The sequence below is a fragment of the Pinus tabuliformis genome, chromosome X, assembly GCF_031772625.1.
Source record: "Pinus tabuliformis cultivar Carrire ecotype Pingquan chromosome X, CPIR1, whole genome shotgun sequence".
Taxonomy (NCBI): domain Eukaryota; kingdom Viridiplantae; phylum Streptophyta; class Pinopsida; order Pinales; family Pinaceae; genus Pinus; species Pinus tabuliformis.
The window spans coordinates 575,014,066-575,032,570 of NC_142308.1; positions in this window are offsets into that span (position 1 = coordinate 575,014,066).

Sequence of the window (18,505 nt, forward strand, 5' to 3'; positions counted from 1 at the left end):
ACTAGTTAATATGAGTTATGAAAAAAATAGTGTCTTTAAATTGTCTTTATTTTCGGGGAAATTAGTTAACATGGGTTATGAAAAAAGATTTATATGTTTTAAAATCAGGCAAGTTAATGTTTAAACAAGACAAGTTGTTGAGCAACAAGTCCTTGTCTTTTTGGTAGGAAAACAAAAAGTGCAACAGGTGGTAGCTCTACCAAAAAGCAAAAAGTGCAACAGGTGATAGCTCTTCAAAATCTCAGTGTTGGACCTACAGCAATAGCACAAAGAAATCAAGAAACCAAGAAATTTCATAGATAAAACTATAAACTATAGTTGCTTATAAAGACATAAGGTAACTTATATGAAAAAACCTTCTATAAGGCACTGTGTTCGAACTTCATACTTATAGTACTCTACATCATACTAGTAGTAAGAAATGAGATGAAACCAACATAATAATAATTATTTCCCACATATGTGCTTACTCATTGAGCCCTTTTTTACTCTAAATTGAATACAGCATGCTCATGCGAGCAGTCAATTTATGAAATAGTTAGAACTTAATACCAATATCATAGTAATAAAACACATCACTATGAACATAGTAGTCACACTAATGGGAATAAGAGTACTATCTAGTTTAATGTACAGAGTAGAGAGATGATGCTTACATAGGATAAGGACTTGAAATCAACCTCATACATATCATATTCAATAAAGCTTAGTCTTTCTTCTCATTGCTTACTAAGCTCACTAACATAAGAGTATAAAGCAAGAAGATTTATAGTACAACTAATAATACAAAGCATTAACCAGGCTAATAATACAAGGTGTTAGTGTTGAACTTGTTGGCTTGTCAAGGACATGGACAACACGTGATAATTTGAAAGTAGTAAAAGCACTAAACTTTCAATGTGTTAATAATTTATGTGCGTTCAGTGTCGTGTAATTTTAGATTTCATGTTGGGGTCAATCACATTTAAGTTTCAAAATTTAAAACTAACATGTATCAGTGTCAGTTATTAAACAATTAATTCATAAACATAGTGTTGGCCAACAATGTCCATGTGGTAGGAAAATATCATCTACTTTCTAGAAATTTCATGATCGAGATGTAAAAATGGGGAGAAGTTTGAGGATTGATTGTACAAATTATGTAGTGATAAGTCGCTATCGTTATTTTGTAACTAGTAAATCTTGGAATATGGAGAATGATTCAACTAATTCCTTCTATTTATTTATTCTGTCTATGGGCGTTTGAGTTTAAAGATATTGCACGTTGAGCGCTTGCCTGGGATGTCAGTCAACTCACACCTTTTGAGTTTCGGTCAAGGGCGATGAGCGAAGTATGAGCTAGAAATATTCAATATAATAATAAATGATATCATTATGTCACCCAAAAACTTCTTAAGAAATATAATTAAAAAACACTCAAGTCCTTCTAGAATAAAATAACCTCAATGGTCATTCTGAGGACCTACTTGCATGCATTACACGTGCTCTTGTATAGTATAATCATTTGGATAGTTCGAGAAGGAGGTCTCGAGGAGATCCACGAAGTGTCCATGAGTGAGGCCTCCATACTCATCTCACCTGCAACAAATTATGTAGGTATCCCAACATGTTGATATCTTTCTTCCCAATAGTTCCTGAATTACTTCGGCAAGTTCATACCACCACCCTATGTGTCACGCTCCTATCCTGGCGGTGGTCTTTCAACTGCACATAGGCAAGTGCGGCACCACTACGCAATTTCTTTTCACCAATATTAATGAGTATGGGCTACGCCTAACATTCAACACTTAGTTATTTTTCTGTAAATCTACTAAGCATTCATCATTTTACACAGCGGAATTAACATTCATCATCATTATCATATAAATATGCACAGCGGATAAATTTCTTTTAATGGGAGGGGCAACTCCCAGATTAGAGTCTTCCCAATAATAATAATACAATCTTTTACAAGTATTTTACTTATACAACCTTTGCCAAGATTCACCTTATCAATTATGCCAAAATACAGTAACTCGACCTGCTCCTTCATCAACTCCCACTTTCTATCGTTCAGGGTGGCCCATACTCGTGTCGTGCAGCCCGCCTTAGGGCAGAGGCGCCCACCCTGTCAGGTCGGGTTGCTCTCCGCAGCTCATCCGGGCAGAGGTGCCCACACGAGGTCGCCCTTCGCAACTCGTCGCAAGTCAGCTCGTCCGCATCGGCAGTTCTCCATAACTTGTCTGCACAGGAAGCTCGTCCCCAGCTCTTCTGCATCGACAATTTTTTCGTAACTCATCCGCAGACCCAAAACCTTCCGCAAATCATCGTTGGGCAGGAGCGCCCACCCCGCCAGGTTGGGTCACTCTCCACAGGTCGCTGAGCAGGGGCGCCCACCTACGAATCATCCTCCGGGTAGGAGCGCCCACCTGCAACTCGCCGAAACCCGAAACTTGTGTTTCTTCTTTCTTCCTTGCTCAACACTGTGACCCTCGGTCCTCTTGCACCTCGCCCTCCTTTGTTCCCTCTTTCCTTAGCCTGCCCAAGTAATTGCTCAATGCTTATGCTTGAACTTCCTTGATGTCTTTCCACCACCAAGACACCATCAATATATACCCTTTCTTCCATGGTTAAGGTGGGTCGGCCTGCTTAGGCCGACCAGCCAAGTCGCCCATGAAAAATACCAAAAGATGCGCCAATCCACCCAGCTCGTCGCTCTGCACGTCGGCCCACTAGCTCGTTGGTTTTTCGACACCTCTATAAAATCATTGCACGTGCTCTTGTATACTTAGCTTATTTTCCCTTTTCGTTTTTTTGACCCTCCAAGTAGCTTGCCATCGCAACTCGTTGTCACACACTCACCGAGGCGCGTTTAACCGAACGCACCCGCTCGTTGTCGAACCTCGACTCATCACCTTTAACCAAAGTTTGCCACCCCTTCATCACTCGTTGCACATGCTTAGCTCGTGGGCATGACATACTCCCCCACTTTAAACGGTGGTCATCCTCAACAATACCATCATACAAAATTGCAAAGTGTTTCCAGATCCAACATCTACAAAATGTCCATGTTGCCCATCTCTACTCCAACATCGCATAAACCACCAAGGTTCATGACTCCTTGAACAGGATAGTCTCCTCAATCCATGATCATCAACCACATCCATCACAATCTCTACATGTTGCCCCATCGGGGAAGGCTGGTCCCTCCAACTCAAGCTACATGTTATCACTGCAACATATATCGTGTCGATCCCCATCATGTATCGTCACCATGTGAACTGTTGTCATGATAATCCAACTCAACTCAACACATCTCAGTACACTGCTAGCCTCCATGACTCAAATTAGTCGGGTGATCAATCCAACTGTCACGATCAGATCACGACAATGAACCTCCTCATGCCATCATCAGTCATTTCTCTCAGCATCCTGTCACAACATCAACTCGACCAAGAATCCATCCCATCTCCATCCAAATGTAAGTAAGCCATGCCCAGGCCCATGAAGTAATATCCATCTCATCCGCAACATGTTGTCCATGATGTTGGTGTCAATCAGTTGCATTTATCCAAACATCATCATCCATATATGTGAAGTCCAACTCCTCAAAATGAAGAGATCCTCTCATCAAACGAAATCTCAATTTGCCACATCCAAGTCCATGAAACAACCTCCATCACATTTGTAATATGCCATACCTCAAGTTTGTCAACAGGACAAGTATACACTTATCTCATCATCCATGTGCTACCCATGGTCATAAACCAATCAGCCTCCATGTCTACCAAAAGTGGTTAAGTCGCGGCTCAACCCATGCCCAAGTGTTACCACCAAGGCATCATCATCGTTGCAACTCCATCAACTCCAAACAATATAAAGCCTCCATCAGCTGCAACTATCTCAAGTCATCATGAACTCATATGAATCATCTCCACCTAACATCTCAGCAACCATACTTGTCTTGGCCTCAAATACCACTGCAAGATGCCTCTACACTTCATGTAGTATGGATACGCCATAGTCTGCTCACAAATCCAACCAGTCCATGGCCTTATTGTACAAAGGTTCACAACATCCCCATCGACTCATAAGTAAAATGTCTCCATGTCATATCAACAATCCATCAGCGCAACATCCTTGCCTTGGCACTCCTCATTGGATGTCCATAAATTACATCTCTACAAGTGCTCCTGCATAATGTCTCTGCATAGTGTCTGCCATACTCCATCTATCCAACTCAATGTCCATGACTCTAGCTGCCCATGTTATCTAACTAAGTAGATCCATCAAAACATCTGGCATCTCATCCTCGTCCTCAATTAGGTTTAGTGCCCTCGGTCACTCAAAACACATATATCATCAAGTCATAGTTTCCTTCCATCATCGTTGCCTCCCCCACTAAAGGTCCACTAAGACTGCCTCTTGGTCTCAGCCATGAAGAAGTCCACCCAAGTATCAAATCATCATAACTCGGTGTTCCCTCTCTTCAATCTATCCATGAGTCATGTTGAGCACTTAGCCAATTCTCCATATGGCCAAAGCATGACCCATCCTCCGCAATGATCATCATGTTCCTCCTTTGTCACGAGCATTTGCACCTCCTGCCATGAGGTCGCAAATTGCTCCAACAAGTTCTGCAACAATCAATGTTCCTTGCTTCTCTGCACAAGGTCTCATCCTAGACATCCATGGTAAGGTTTTCCATCGCATCGGCAAACTTTCTTCACCCTTCCCTACATATGGCCCATCCTCCAAAACCTCCAATGAAACATAAGTAGTAATAGGAATACTTACTTTGTCATGAGGCTCCTCCATGTGAGTGCCTTCCTCCATCAGTGTCTGCGACATGTATGAACTTGGTTCAGCTTGAGCAATCAAACGTGCCTCAAGTTCTTCCTCCATTATGGTCACATCTGCAACATCCTCATACATCATGGCTTCTTCTTCTTCATCGCAATCTGCAGCTACATCCTGCCCCATTTCCCAACAAAGTCAAAGAAGTTAGTCTTCAACATTTATTTCCAAGACCTCAAGTTCATCTCGAATCTGTGGGTTCTCTTCATTCATCAAATTCAACCTGCATAAGATCACCAAGAGCCTCCCTTAGAATTCTTCCCAACTTGCCATGTCTCGTTGTTCAGCTTGGCCCAAGCACAATGCTTCACCTCTGTTAAACTTGTCACGAAGTGTAGTAGTAACACTTCAATCTGCAAAACTTGATTCTCTGAATCAAGCTCTGATACCATCTATCACGCCCCTATCCAAGCGGTGGTCTTTCAACCGCACTTAGGTAGGTGCGGCACCGCTACCCAATTTCTTTTCACCAATACTAATGAGTACGGGTTACGCCTAACATTCAACACTTAGTTATTTTTCTGCAATTCTACTAAGCATTCATCATTTTACACAGCGTAATTAACATTCGCCATCATTATCATATAAATATGCACAGAGGATAACTTTCTTTTAATGGGAGGGGCAACTCCCAGATTAGAGTCTGCCCAATAATAATAATACAATCTTTTACAAGTATTTTTACATATACAACCTTTGCCAAGAAACCCCGTGATTCACCTTAGAAATTCTGCCAAAATACAGTAACTCGGCTTCCTCGTTCAGCAGTGCTCACTTTTGTCATTCAGGGTGGCCCACGCTTGTGTCGTGCAGCTCTCCCTCGAGCAAAGGAGCCCACCCTCCTGGGTCAGGTCGCTCTCCGCAGCTCATCCGAGCAGCGACACCCACCCTGGGTCGCCCTCCGCAACTTATTGCAAGTTAGCTCATCCGCGTTGACAGTTCTTCGTAACTCGTCTGCACAGGCACCTTGTCTGCGTTGGCAGTTTTTTTGTAACTCATCTGCAGACCCGAAACCTTCTGCAACTTGTCGCTGGGCAGGAGCACCCACTCCGCCAGGTTGGGTCGCTCTTCGCAGCTCGTTGGGCAGGGACACCCACCTGCGGCTCGTCCGCTAGGCAGAAGCGCCCACCTGCAACTCACTGAAACCCGAAACCTGCATTTCTTCTTTCTTCCTTGGCTTGACACTGTGGCCCTCGGTCCGCCTGCACCTCGCCCTCCTTTGTTTGCTCTTTCCTTAGTCTGCCGAAGTAATTGCTCAATGCTTATGCTTAAACTTTCTTGATGTCTTTCCACCATCAATATATACTCATTCTTCCATGGTTAAGGTGGGTCGCCCATGAAAAATACCAAAAATATGTGTCGGTCCACCCAACTCGTCGCTCCGCACATCGGCCCACCGACTCGTCGGTTTTTCAACACCTCTGTAAACTTGTCGCATACGCTCTTCTATACTTAGTTGATTTCCCCTTTTCGGTTTTTCAAACCTCCAAGTAGGTCATCGCAACTCGTCATGTTACTCATCATGTTATGAAACCAGCTCACAGAAAGATAGAAAAGAAAGATCAATGCCTTAGAAATTAGCCTCTTCAAGGGGGCAACCTTTACATTACACAAATGAACAATTCTTGGATGATACAAATGACAAAACCTCCTTTCTATATATAGGAGTCTAAGGGGTCACAATATAATCAAAGTCGACATAACAATAATAATATAAGGGCACAACAATAACAATAGTGGGCTTCTATGGGGCACAATAATAACAATATGGGGACAATAGGGGCACAACAATAACAATAGTGGGCTTCTATGGGGCACAATAATAACAATATGGGGACAATAGGGGCACAACAATAACAATAAGGGCTACAATGACAATAGTAATGGGGAATAACTAGTATTATAGGGACCTAACGTGCCCCTTTCATTCAAAAAAGTGTTGTCCTCAATGCTTGAGTAGTTTTGGATGCTTCTATAAAAAATTCTCATCCTCCCATGTGGAATCTTCCGCGGGTAAGTTCTTCCACTTGACAATATACTCCGAAATTGATCAATTTCGCAGCTGTCGAGTTCTTGTTTCTGTGACTACTTCAGGTTCCAATATGATTTTTCCTTCCTCGTCAAGTTCTGAAAATATTGTTTGAACTAGGATCTTGTCACCAATAACCTTCTTTAAGCATGAAACATGGAAAACTGGGTGCACTCGGGAAGCTGCAGGAAGCTCCAATTGTATGCCATAGTACCAATATTTTGCAACACCTTATACGGATCATAATACTTTGGTGATAATTTATTATCCTTCTTAGCTTGCTTGAGGGACATTTGTTTATATGGTTGTAGTCGTAGAAATACCCAGTCACCTATATCAAAACTTCTTTCACTGCGATGTTGATCTGCATGTTGTTTCATTCTATTCTGTGCCAAAGTTAGGTTATCCTTTAAGAGTTGGAGAACTTGTTGTTGATGCTCGATGTGATCTTCCACTGCTTGAACCTTAGAATTTTCTCTTAAATATGATGTGATGGACGGTGGGTGATATCCATAAAGTGCCATAAATGGGGTCATTTTTGCTGCAGTATGGAAGGAAGTGTTATACCACCATTCAGCCAAAGGCAACCATTTGAACCATTGTGTATGTTTATCAGATACAAAGCAACAAAGATAGCCTTCCAAACATTTGTTTACTATCTCAGTTTGCCCATCAGATTGAGGATGATAAGATGAGCTATGAGCTAACTGAGTACCAAGACAAGAAAATAATTATGTCCAAAAATTTCCAGTGAAAATGCGGTCTTTATTGCTTACAATAATATTTGGGTTTCCATGTAGCTTTTGAATTGTTTCCATAAATGCAGTAGAAACTGTACTAGCTTTAAATGGATGAGATAATGCACAAAAGTGTGCATACTTAGTAAGTCTGTCAACTAAACCATGATGACACTCTTTCCTTCGGACTTGGGTAAACCTATGATGAAATCCATTGAAACCTCGTCCCAACGTTGACTTGGAATGGGTAAAGGTTGTAATAGACCCGGGGTCTTAATTGTTTCAACTTTATTTTGTTGGCAAACCAAACATTCCGCCACAAACTTTTGAATATCATATTTAAGGCCATCCCAAAAAAACTCCTTAACCATGTGGTAAGTTTTTAAAAATCCTGAGTGCCCTCCCAAGGGGGAGGTGTGCAATTCCATAAGAATCTTTTGTTTGAGTTGGGAACTCTGACATAGGTATAAGCGATCTTTCTACCATAATGAATCATTTTTCCAGCTAAATGTATCAGATGTACTGGGATCTTGTTGTAAGTTTTGAATGAGTGCCCACACTTCTTCGTCATTCTTCCATTCCTCCCTTGCTTCGTTTATCCAATCTGGTTGGATAATATAAATGGCACATAGCAATGCTTCCACGTCCCCATCCTTTATTGAGAGTGCATCTGCCACAACATTTTGCTTCCATTTTTTGTATATGATTTCAAAGTCATAACCCAACATTTTTGTGACCCATTTTTGCTACTCTTCTGAAGATAATCTTAATTCTAAAACGTATTTCAGACTATCATGATCCGTTTTTACCTTGAAGTGTCTTCCCATTAGGTAGGGTCGTCATTTCTTAAGTGCATGTAGTATTGCCAACATTTCTTTCTCATAAATAGCTTTGGGTAAATACTTTCCTCTGATTGGACGACTTTCGAAAGCAATGGGTCTTTCTTCTTGCATTAAAATAGCACCAATTCCATTTCCTGAGGCATCACATTCCATAATAAAGGTTTTTGTGAAGTCCGATGAGGCTAAGACCGGTGCTTGGCACATTGCCTCTTTAAGATGTTCAAATGCCTTCGTTGCTTATGGAGTCCATAAAATGCATCTTTCTTCAATAATGTTGTTAGAGGTGCTGCTATTCTCCCATAATTCTTAACAAACTTACAATAATACCCTATCAACCCAAAAAATCCTCATAGATGCTTTATGGATGTGGGATTTTCCATTTATTAATGGCTTTAATTTTGCTAGGGTCTACCTTAACACCATCATGAGATACAATATGACCCAGATATTCCACCTCTTGTACTCCAAAAAAACATTTGGAGCTTTTTGCATATAATTGTTTCTCCTCCAATAGTTTGAGCACCCTGTCAACATATTGAACATGATCCTTCCAAGGCTTGCTATAGATTAGTATATCATCAAAAAATACGAACACAAATTTTCTAAGGAAGGGTTTGAAAATGGAATCCATCAAACCTTGAAATGTAGAAGGTGCATTGGTAAGGCCAAAAGGCATGACCAAAAATTCATAATGACCCTCATGAGTTCTAAATGTTGTTTTCAGAATGTCTTCAGTTTTCATTCTGATTTGATGATATCCTGAATGAAGATCCAAATTGGTGAAGTAAATTGCTCCATGCAATTCATCCAATAGTTCATCAATGATAGGAATGGGAAATTTATCTTTAATAGTGAGCTTGTTGAGCTCCCTATAATTCGTACACATGTGCCATGATCCATCCTTCTTTTGCACCAGTACTAATTGAGCAGAGAAAGAACTTTGACTAGATTGAATTATACCAACCTCTAACGTTTATGCAACCATACGTTCAATTTCACTCTTTTGGGCATAGGGATATCTGTAAGGCCCGATGTTTGGAGGAACACTTCCTGGAATCAAATGAATAGCATGATCATGATCACAAATAGGTGGAAGACCTTTGGGAGTCTCAAATACCTTGGAATGATTGTCCAGGACCTTTTAGAGATCTGGAGAAATAGATGATTTTGATGTGGGAACCTCTAGCGAACATAATTGTGCAATTACACCTCGTTGTTATTTTTTTAGAAGCTTTGTCATTCCATTAGAGATGATTATCTTTCCTGGTTTCCCCGCGATACCTCTTAATTCTACTTCCTTTACTTCCAAAGAAAAAATCATGAAAAGTTCTTGAAAATTAAAAGCTATTGTACCCAAGGATTGTAGCCATTGGAATCCCAGTACAACATCAGCACCACCCATTGCAGTGGAAAGCATTGGGCTATTCAATACATATTCTCCCATGGATAACTTGATATTATGGCACTTTCCAAAGAAATTTATGGTTCCTCCACTTGCAACCATTACTTGACACTCTGGTGCTGGATATAAGAAGCAATTCAATTCCTTGGCTATCTTACAATGAATAAAATTATGGGTACTGCCCGAATCAATCAACACTATTACCTTTTTCTTCTTGATATTTCCTTTTATCTTGATAGTTTGAGGAGTGGTAATTCCCGCCAATGCATTACAAGATATGGTCGGATTCATTTCTTCTTTCCCTAGGGTTTGTTCCTGGTGTATATCCTCTTCTTTTGATGTTTCTTGTTCATTTTCTTCCTCCTCTTCACAATCTATGTAAACTAATTTCTTCTCAGCACACTTATGAACTTTAGTGTATTTGCTATCACAACTGTAACAAAGCCCTTTCGCTCTTTTTTCTTCCAATTGTTGGGGTGTCAACCTTGTAGGTTGTGGAAGGCTAGAGGAAACAACACTTCCATCCTTATAGTTGTGAGTGGTAAGCTTCTGTTGAAGCCTCATATTTCTATTGCTCCAACATGGGGGATAACCACCCGCTCCAGAGCTTAAAGGCAGCTCCTTTTCCGTTTGAAGTGGTGGCTTAAATGAGAGTGGGTGGTTTTCAAGCGATTGCAGTAAGGATAGTGATAACTAAATGGCTTATTCTATCATGCAAATCTCTAGCTAACTTAATCTAATATAAACCCGAGTATTTTGTGTGATATGCGATCTAAAAAGATATATGTTTGACATGTGATAATAAAGATCAATCACACATTAAACAAAGGTGATAACGTGAAAAGATAATTTCTTTGACTAAATAGTTAGTCAAATAAATGTATAAACTATATCGCATATATCTTATGATTATATATGAAAATAAACATTTAGCTAGGCATCATACAGTAGTGCAATTAACGCATAACAGAAAGATTGTATCTCATATACAGTTCATGAAAATGAAGTGTTATCACTAATTAAATAGAAACAGAACTAATCATACAAGATAGAAGTACCATATGTGTGAAGTTCTTCTCATTTGACTAATGACATAGATCAACTCCTTTCTTCAGATCAAATTATCTTCCAAGTATACAATAGTGCATCAACAAAGGAAAGTAGTCTGATATTTAAAAGAAACGACCATGTTCCATAATTTCATCAAGGCATTCACAAACTTACAGAAGTGCATTATTTGCAAATGTTTTTGATAAAATTCTGGACCCTTCTCTAAATGCATGAGAAGGGTATAAATACTATTCTAACTAATGTTCAAAAATAGATTATACAAAAATTTGAGGAGGTTTCAAACAACCTTCCTCCTAACTAGTCAACTAACTCTAAAAATAAAAGTGACTTGATGAGTAGAGGTTATAATGATGACTTGTTGTCTACCAGCTTCTCTTTTAAATCACATATATCGGCCATCAGTTTCACTTGAGGAGGTGCCCCAAACTGTGTTCTGACCTGTCCTGCGAAAATAACATCTGTGAGAGGTGGCATCATCCGTTGAGTTGAATGGAGTGAGCAGTTGAGGGTCATGATTTGGCTGTGTGGCTTGACAAGGTATTGCCAATACACCTCCCAGTCAGTCTTTGCTAACTTTGCAATTGCTTCCCTTTGGATTTCCACTCTTTCCTTCCAGCTTTTATGCAAGTCGTTTAAATTTGGCAGTATTTTCGGGTTACCTTCTTTCCCTAGGTTGGTGGTATGCAAAGTGTGGTTTACTGCTTTTACTATGTTCTTTGAACCCCTGCTGCTCTTGCCACTGCCAATTCAGCTTAGTTGATCCGTGCATCCCAATCTGTGAATAGAATGTCCTTATGTGTCTCCTCAATCTCGGGAAGATTAGCTCCCCTTCCTTCTTTAGTTTCTTGTCATTCAATGAATTATGAGATCCTTGTATTTAAATCATTAAATCCAGTTCTTTGGTCAATCACCTTATCTGTTAACTGATCATTGGTGATCAGATAAGGAGCGATATGCGACATTCTTTGTCAAAATTGCTCTTGCTGTTTTGATAGAAGGGAATTTAGCTCTAGTGTCGCTTTGATGAATTCATCGACAGTAGGGACATCTTCATATTTTGCCATGGCTTCGTGCAATTATTGAATTTGCATGTTCTTCGCAAAAATGTCCGCTTCATGGCTTATATTTAACACTTCCATATTCTACTGCAATTGAGTGATTTGTTCAACAACTTGTTGGTTCACATTTGCTTTTTCAATTTGCAGTTGTTGCTCGAGCTGCGCTATCTTCTCTTCCCTCTCCCTTAACAAAATAGATATCTCTGTAGCTTTATCCGTGGTGGAAGTTGCTTATGCCCTTGAAAACTGCGACAGTCTAGTCAAATTTTCAGCTGGATTGGAAGGAATATCCTTCCAGACTATGTCCATTAGCTCATTCCCAGGTGGGATCTCGGGTGTCTCTACCCTCCTTCTTTTCCTCTGTCTCCTTACTATAGCCTTGTGAAGTGGGCTGTAGAACACATCTAAAGGAGGAATTTCAATCACCTTTAGGACAATTTCTGATGTGGGCAAAGTAGGAATGATTTCTGTCTGCTGTGAACTTGTCCCTTGCTCATCCATCGACTTAGACTCTATAATTTTCTGGGTATGCAGAGGAGTGTGATATTCTGTGGTTTCCTAGGCATTTGTTGTCTTAGGAGTGTCTTGTAGTTTTTTATTGAATTGGTCCCACTCCTGCTCCAAACTGTTGCTTTTGATCTCAGAACTGGTATCTTTAGTCAGGTCACTTATGACCTGCTTTTCGGCTGACCTCCTGCTAGATTCCGTTGTATTCTCGGTGTCTTGGGCTTTCCCTGTGTCCACTTGAGACTCTGTGCGAGAAATTGGTCCCGCGCTGTTGACAGTTGCACTGGGTGTAGGTTTGTCCTCGGTTTTTAAAAAATGCAATGGAATTATTTGGAGCCTTTTGTTTCCGAATTCTTGAAAGCTTTCAAAATATTAAGGACTCAGATTTGCCCTTGCCCACTTGAACGCTTGTTCGAATGATTTGGCTAACTGTAAAAGGTCTTCAGAATTATTAGCCTAATGGTTAAAGGGCTTAATCTTCATCGCAATAGTAATATTATGTGCTATTTTGTCTGGATCAAATTGCCTTTTCGGCAGAGTATGGAGGCTGAGGCTCTCTAGGCTTAGTGATTCCTTGGTTGCATGGTTAAAATTTGCTAACGAAAAGGAACCACAACGAATGAGAAACGATGGCCACAGTGACTTTTTTTAATTATCTTTTAGGGTCTTGGTCAAGCCTTTTCCCACATCCTGGTGGGTTATTTCTCTTGCTAATAGTTTATTAGAGACATACAAAGGGAGGACATGCAGGTCCGTTGTACTGCCAAAAACCCTGATGTAAGTAAACCATTCTTCAACAAAATACTTGCCTACTATGAGAAGGTCTGTAGTGGCTTCTTTGGAAAACCTGGGGCTTTCTTATTAAAAATCAACTGATGCAATGGTAAAATAACAACATGGCATACTTTATAAAAATGGGGTATATAATGGGATTCCCAAATCTGTTTTTGGCTTATATGGATAGGGTAGGGGTCCTGCAAAGTCCATTTCCAACCCATGATTAGAAATTTAGTGCAGAAACAGATGGCATCTATGATGTATGCACTGAAATAAAATGGAGGAAGGTTCTCTGTGGAGGAGGATCTCTTCCGACGATACTCGGAGCTGGCAGTGGCTAGGTTATCAGATAGGATAGTGGTCGAATTCATTATGTGGGAATTGACATAGGCCTCAATTAAAGGAATCCATTCTATGGAAAACTTAACATTATTAGGTAATCCATATAGCCTACATAACGTACAAGCTGCATAGTTGTAGGGGTTTGCCAAGGAGGCTACAGGATACATACCCATTTTATCATATTAGAACTTGTTCTCCATTACCCTCCAACCCTAGATCATTTTAAAAGGTTCTTCATTTTTCTTTGCAAAGGTGGCTAGGTATGACTTGTCATATATGTCCTAAGGGTCAGGTATATGATACATTTGCTTCAGGTCTTTAGATTTGAATGACCCCATGAGCTCCATCCTCGAGTTCCTGAATTGCCTATCTTCAATAGTGATATTTTCCACTACCCACCTAATCATATCAGTATATGGGAGTATTTTCGCTCTTGCTCATATTCTGTGAAGGAAGGAACAGACAACATCTTTGAATTGGACTCCTGAAGGTTTTAATTCGTTTCCTTTATGACAGTAATTTTGGGACGCTCATCTTCAAGCTTGTTGTATATGACTTCCCATGTTGTCGCTCCCCCGTCGGCGTTGCAAACTGTATCATAGAATATAGGCAACATTTCTGATATCTTGGACTCTATAATGCTCTGCTTTTTCTGCTTTTGCATCATCTTTAGCAATGACATGTCTTTTGAATCTTGCCTGAAACGGAAGAGATATATCAACACAGACGATATAGGGCAATTAAGGCTAAAAGCTCTCTAAAATGACTTTGAATCGTGGGAAGATTTTGAACGAGATATTCAACGTTAACTAGCCATAACTTGAAACATCATTACCTATCCTCGGGCTACTAAACATTAATTACCCTGTCAAACCAATCATTATTTATTAAAACACTATAAATTTCCCACGCTTCATGCTTTATTCGTGTATCCCAACTTTTAAACGTTTTAATATAGCGTTGCCTAGAGATAATGCGAAATGCGATTGCGAAAATCACAATATCACATTTCGCAAATCGTTAAAGGATGACACAATGGCATACGTTATTTATTTGCGACTCTGCGAAGTGCGATCGTGTGTCCTCAAGGCGTTCTGATCGGAATATCGCAGCAGGGAGCTTCATTGCATATCACATTTCGAGATTTACTTAAATATGTTTATATTTATCACATGGAAAACTGCGAAATGCGATTTGCGATAAATATCCTAAGCTTGGGTTGTTTTCTAAGGGTTTCAAGGCAATTTCTTAGAGTTAGCATTCATTTTTCAAAGACTAAATTTTTAAAAATGGTCCCCATTTATATGTCAAATATCAACTATTATTGTATAATTGGGGGTGTTGTTACATTGTACAACAATTGGCAATTCACTTGGGAGAACCAGCTATCTCTGATTGATCTTTTGAAATTTCTAAAACTTTCAAAATAAGAAAAGTTATAGGGATAATAATTACATGAGTTATAAACTAAACCATATTCCTCTGAAATCATAATCACTCACTCAATCTATCTATTCAACTACTTTACTCTTGTAGTGATAAAAATACAAATGTTTGCATCAGTCAATTCTAAGATTTTAAAAAGATATAGCAGGTGTCTTCTACATATTAGTTTTTTGGTTTTCTCATTTATCACAGATAGAGCCTCTGCTACTAGCAGGCGTTCATAGCCTCGACAGGGTTACCTTTTAACCAACAATGATTCATTGTCCCATCCGAAGCAATTTTCAAAATTCAAAATGATATTCATTTGCTTTTTCTTTTTTCTTTGGACCTTGCTTTTCTTTTCATGTAATTTTCTTTTGAAATTTAAAAGACATTGTCTAGGCTTGGTAACCCAATAATGACAATGCCATTCACCAGTTGTAACTAAACTGAACAAGCTGGCTCTTGATGAGACCCCTTGTCCTTTGATTGATTAGATCATTGGCTATTACCCTGTTTTGATATGCAGTTTTGGTAATATCAGTTTAATTATTCCCCTATGATCATGGTAAACAAGCTCATAACGAGACTTGTTATCTTTTAAATTTTGTATATTTAAGAATTACACTGTGAAAAAAGAAAATTTTATCTGATGGGGTGAATCACTGGCCCTTTTAAAGAGTTTTGGATGATAATGATAGAGTTTTGAGATACTCATCTGTAGAAAGTCCTTACTATAGGAATTTACAGGGTAAGTTCTTCAGACAGAACACCAAAGGACACTGCTCACAAACAGATCACAGATCAATACACCAGTATTTTGACGTGGTTAAAACCCTCAAAGAGGGAAACAGTCCACGGCCTGAGCCAACGCGGCCACTTCAGGCAATTTATTAATAAAAGAATGAAAATTTACATATGCTTCTCTCATAGACGGATTACCCTACAAATGACCCTCCATGCTCTTTAAATAGAGATCATGGACCAATCGGGTTTTAAGCCACGGATCAAGTGTCGATAATACTGAGGAGAGAATGAACCGTCGGATCACTACATATCATGACCGTCGGATTGTAAGTTACAAAATGTACATAGTAAAGAAACACACTTTACCTAACTCTATACTAGACCAAGTTGTACTTAACTATTTCCTATGTGTCGAAATATCCTAACATCCCCCTTAAGAACAACTTGGGATAGGATTGAAGGATTTACAAATATGACACAATAGGAGAAGGAAGGAGGCACTAGAGCCTATCCCCCCTTAGTGACAACTTCCTGAACTCCAACCATAAATCGAAGTTTAGTGAACTTCGCCTTTGTGAGAGCCTTTGTAAAGATGTCTGCAACTTTATCATTTGTTGAACAATATTGCACTTCAAGAACATGGTCGTGAATGAGCTTTCTGATGAAGTGCATGTGCAGTTCAATGTGTTTGCTGCGCTGATGTTGGACTGGATCTTTGCATAGCTGAATGGCACTTTGATTATCACACCAAAGTGTAGTCGGATGCTGCTGGTGAAAGCCAAACTCTGACAGGATCTGACGAAGCCACAAGGCTTCCTTACTAGCTTCTACAGCACCACGATACTTTGCTTCTGCTGAAGAAAGAGAAATGGCACCTTGTTTCTTGCAAGCCCATGTAATAAGTCCTGAGCCAAGAGTGAACACATAACCTGCAGTAGACTTCCGATCATCAGGGTCACTAGCCCAATCGGAATCAGTGAAACCAACCAATAGAGGAGATGCTTTGGCACTGTAATGAATCCCAAACTGAACTGTACCTCGAACATAACGAAGTATTCTTTTAGCTGCTTTCCAATGACTTTCATGTGGGTTTTGCATAAACCGAGCAACAAGGCCAACGGCAAAGGAAAGGTCAGGACGAGTATGGGTTATATACAAAAGTTTTCCTACAAGTTGACGGTATAAGGTAGCATCAACTTTAGGAGAAGTACAAGTGACTGAAAGTTTGACTCCAGACTGAAAGGGAGAAGGGGTTGGCTTACAGTCTTCCATGTGAAAGTGGCATAGAATATCACAGGCATACTTGGACTGAGAAAGGAAAATACCTTCCTTGGATTGCAAGACTTGAAGACCGAGAAAATAATGTAAGTGTCCTAAGTCTGTCATTTCAAACTTCCTTTTAAGGCTAGACTTCACATGGTTTATAAGGTTGGGATTACTACCAGTCAAGATAAGAGCATCAACATAAAGAACAAGAATGATAAGAGACTTGCCCACTTTCTTGGTGTAGACAGTATTGTCAAAATGACACCTAGAGAAGCCAGATTCTAAAAGAAAGTTATCCATTTTGGCATACCAAGCTCGAGGAGCTTGCTTGAGACCATAAAGGGATTTCTTAAGCCGACATACAAGGCTGGAGTCTGTTTGGATAAAGCCAATAGGTTGTTCCATATAGATTTCTTCATGCAAGTCCCCATGCAAGAAGGCGGATTTAACATCCATCTGATGGACTTCCCATTTGAAAGAGGCAACAAGGGAAAGAACAAGGCGGATAGAGTTCATTTTGGCAACAGGGGAGAAGGTTTCAGTATAGTCAATGCCTTCAACTTGTGAAAAACCCTTAGCAACAGGACGAGCTTTATGTTTATCAACTTTCCCATCTCGTCCATACTTGGTTCTGTAAACCCATTTGCATCTAACAAGTTTTCGTCCCTTTGGTAGAGGAACAAGATCCCATGTATCATTTGCCAATAATGAATGGTATTCTTCATTCATAGTTGCTTCCCAATTTGGATGGCTTGAAGCTTTTGCAAAGGTGTCAGGATCATAATTCACTGAAGCTTGAGCCAGTAAAAAAGAGGCTCTCTCGAACTGAGAACGTGTACGTCGCTGATCTGTAGGATCACCGGCAAGATCACCTGCTGCATCCCGAGTAGCACAGACCCATTTTGGAAGCTGAGGAGCTGAAGGAGGATCCTGAGAAGGTGGGGGAGGATTTTCATCCTCGCTTTCATCATCTGAAGAAGAAATATTTTCAAAAGTAGAAGAGATAGGGAGAGGTGGCACATCCGCCGAACTAGGCTCGCAGGCCGATATATTTTCATCAAACTTTACATCTCTTCTAATGATAACATTTTTGGACTTAAGTGGAATGAGTCTATATCCTTTGAAATCTCCAGAATATCCAACAAAAATACATTTTTCACTCTTTGGTTCTAAAGCTTTATGTTTCTCATCTGGAATATGGGCTCATGCTTCACTTCCAAAAACACGAAAGTGACTTACATCTGATTTGTTTGAGCTCCATGCTTCTTCTGGAGTGATATTCTTTAAAACCTTAGTAGGAGTGCGATTTATTATGTAATTTGCACAGTTAATTGCTTATGCCCAATAATTAAGACTAAGTCCTTTAGATTGAAGCATACAATTAGCCATTTCCTTTAAGGTGCGATTCTTCCTTTCAGCTACACCATTTTGTTGTGGAGTATATGGAACAGTATGTTGCATTTGAA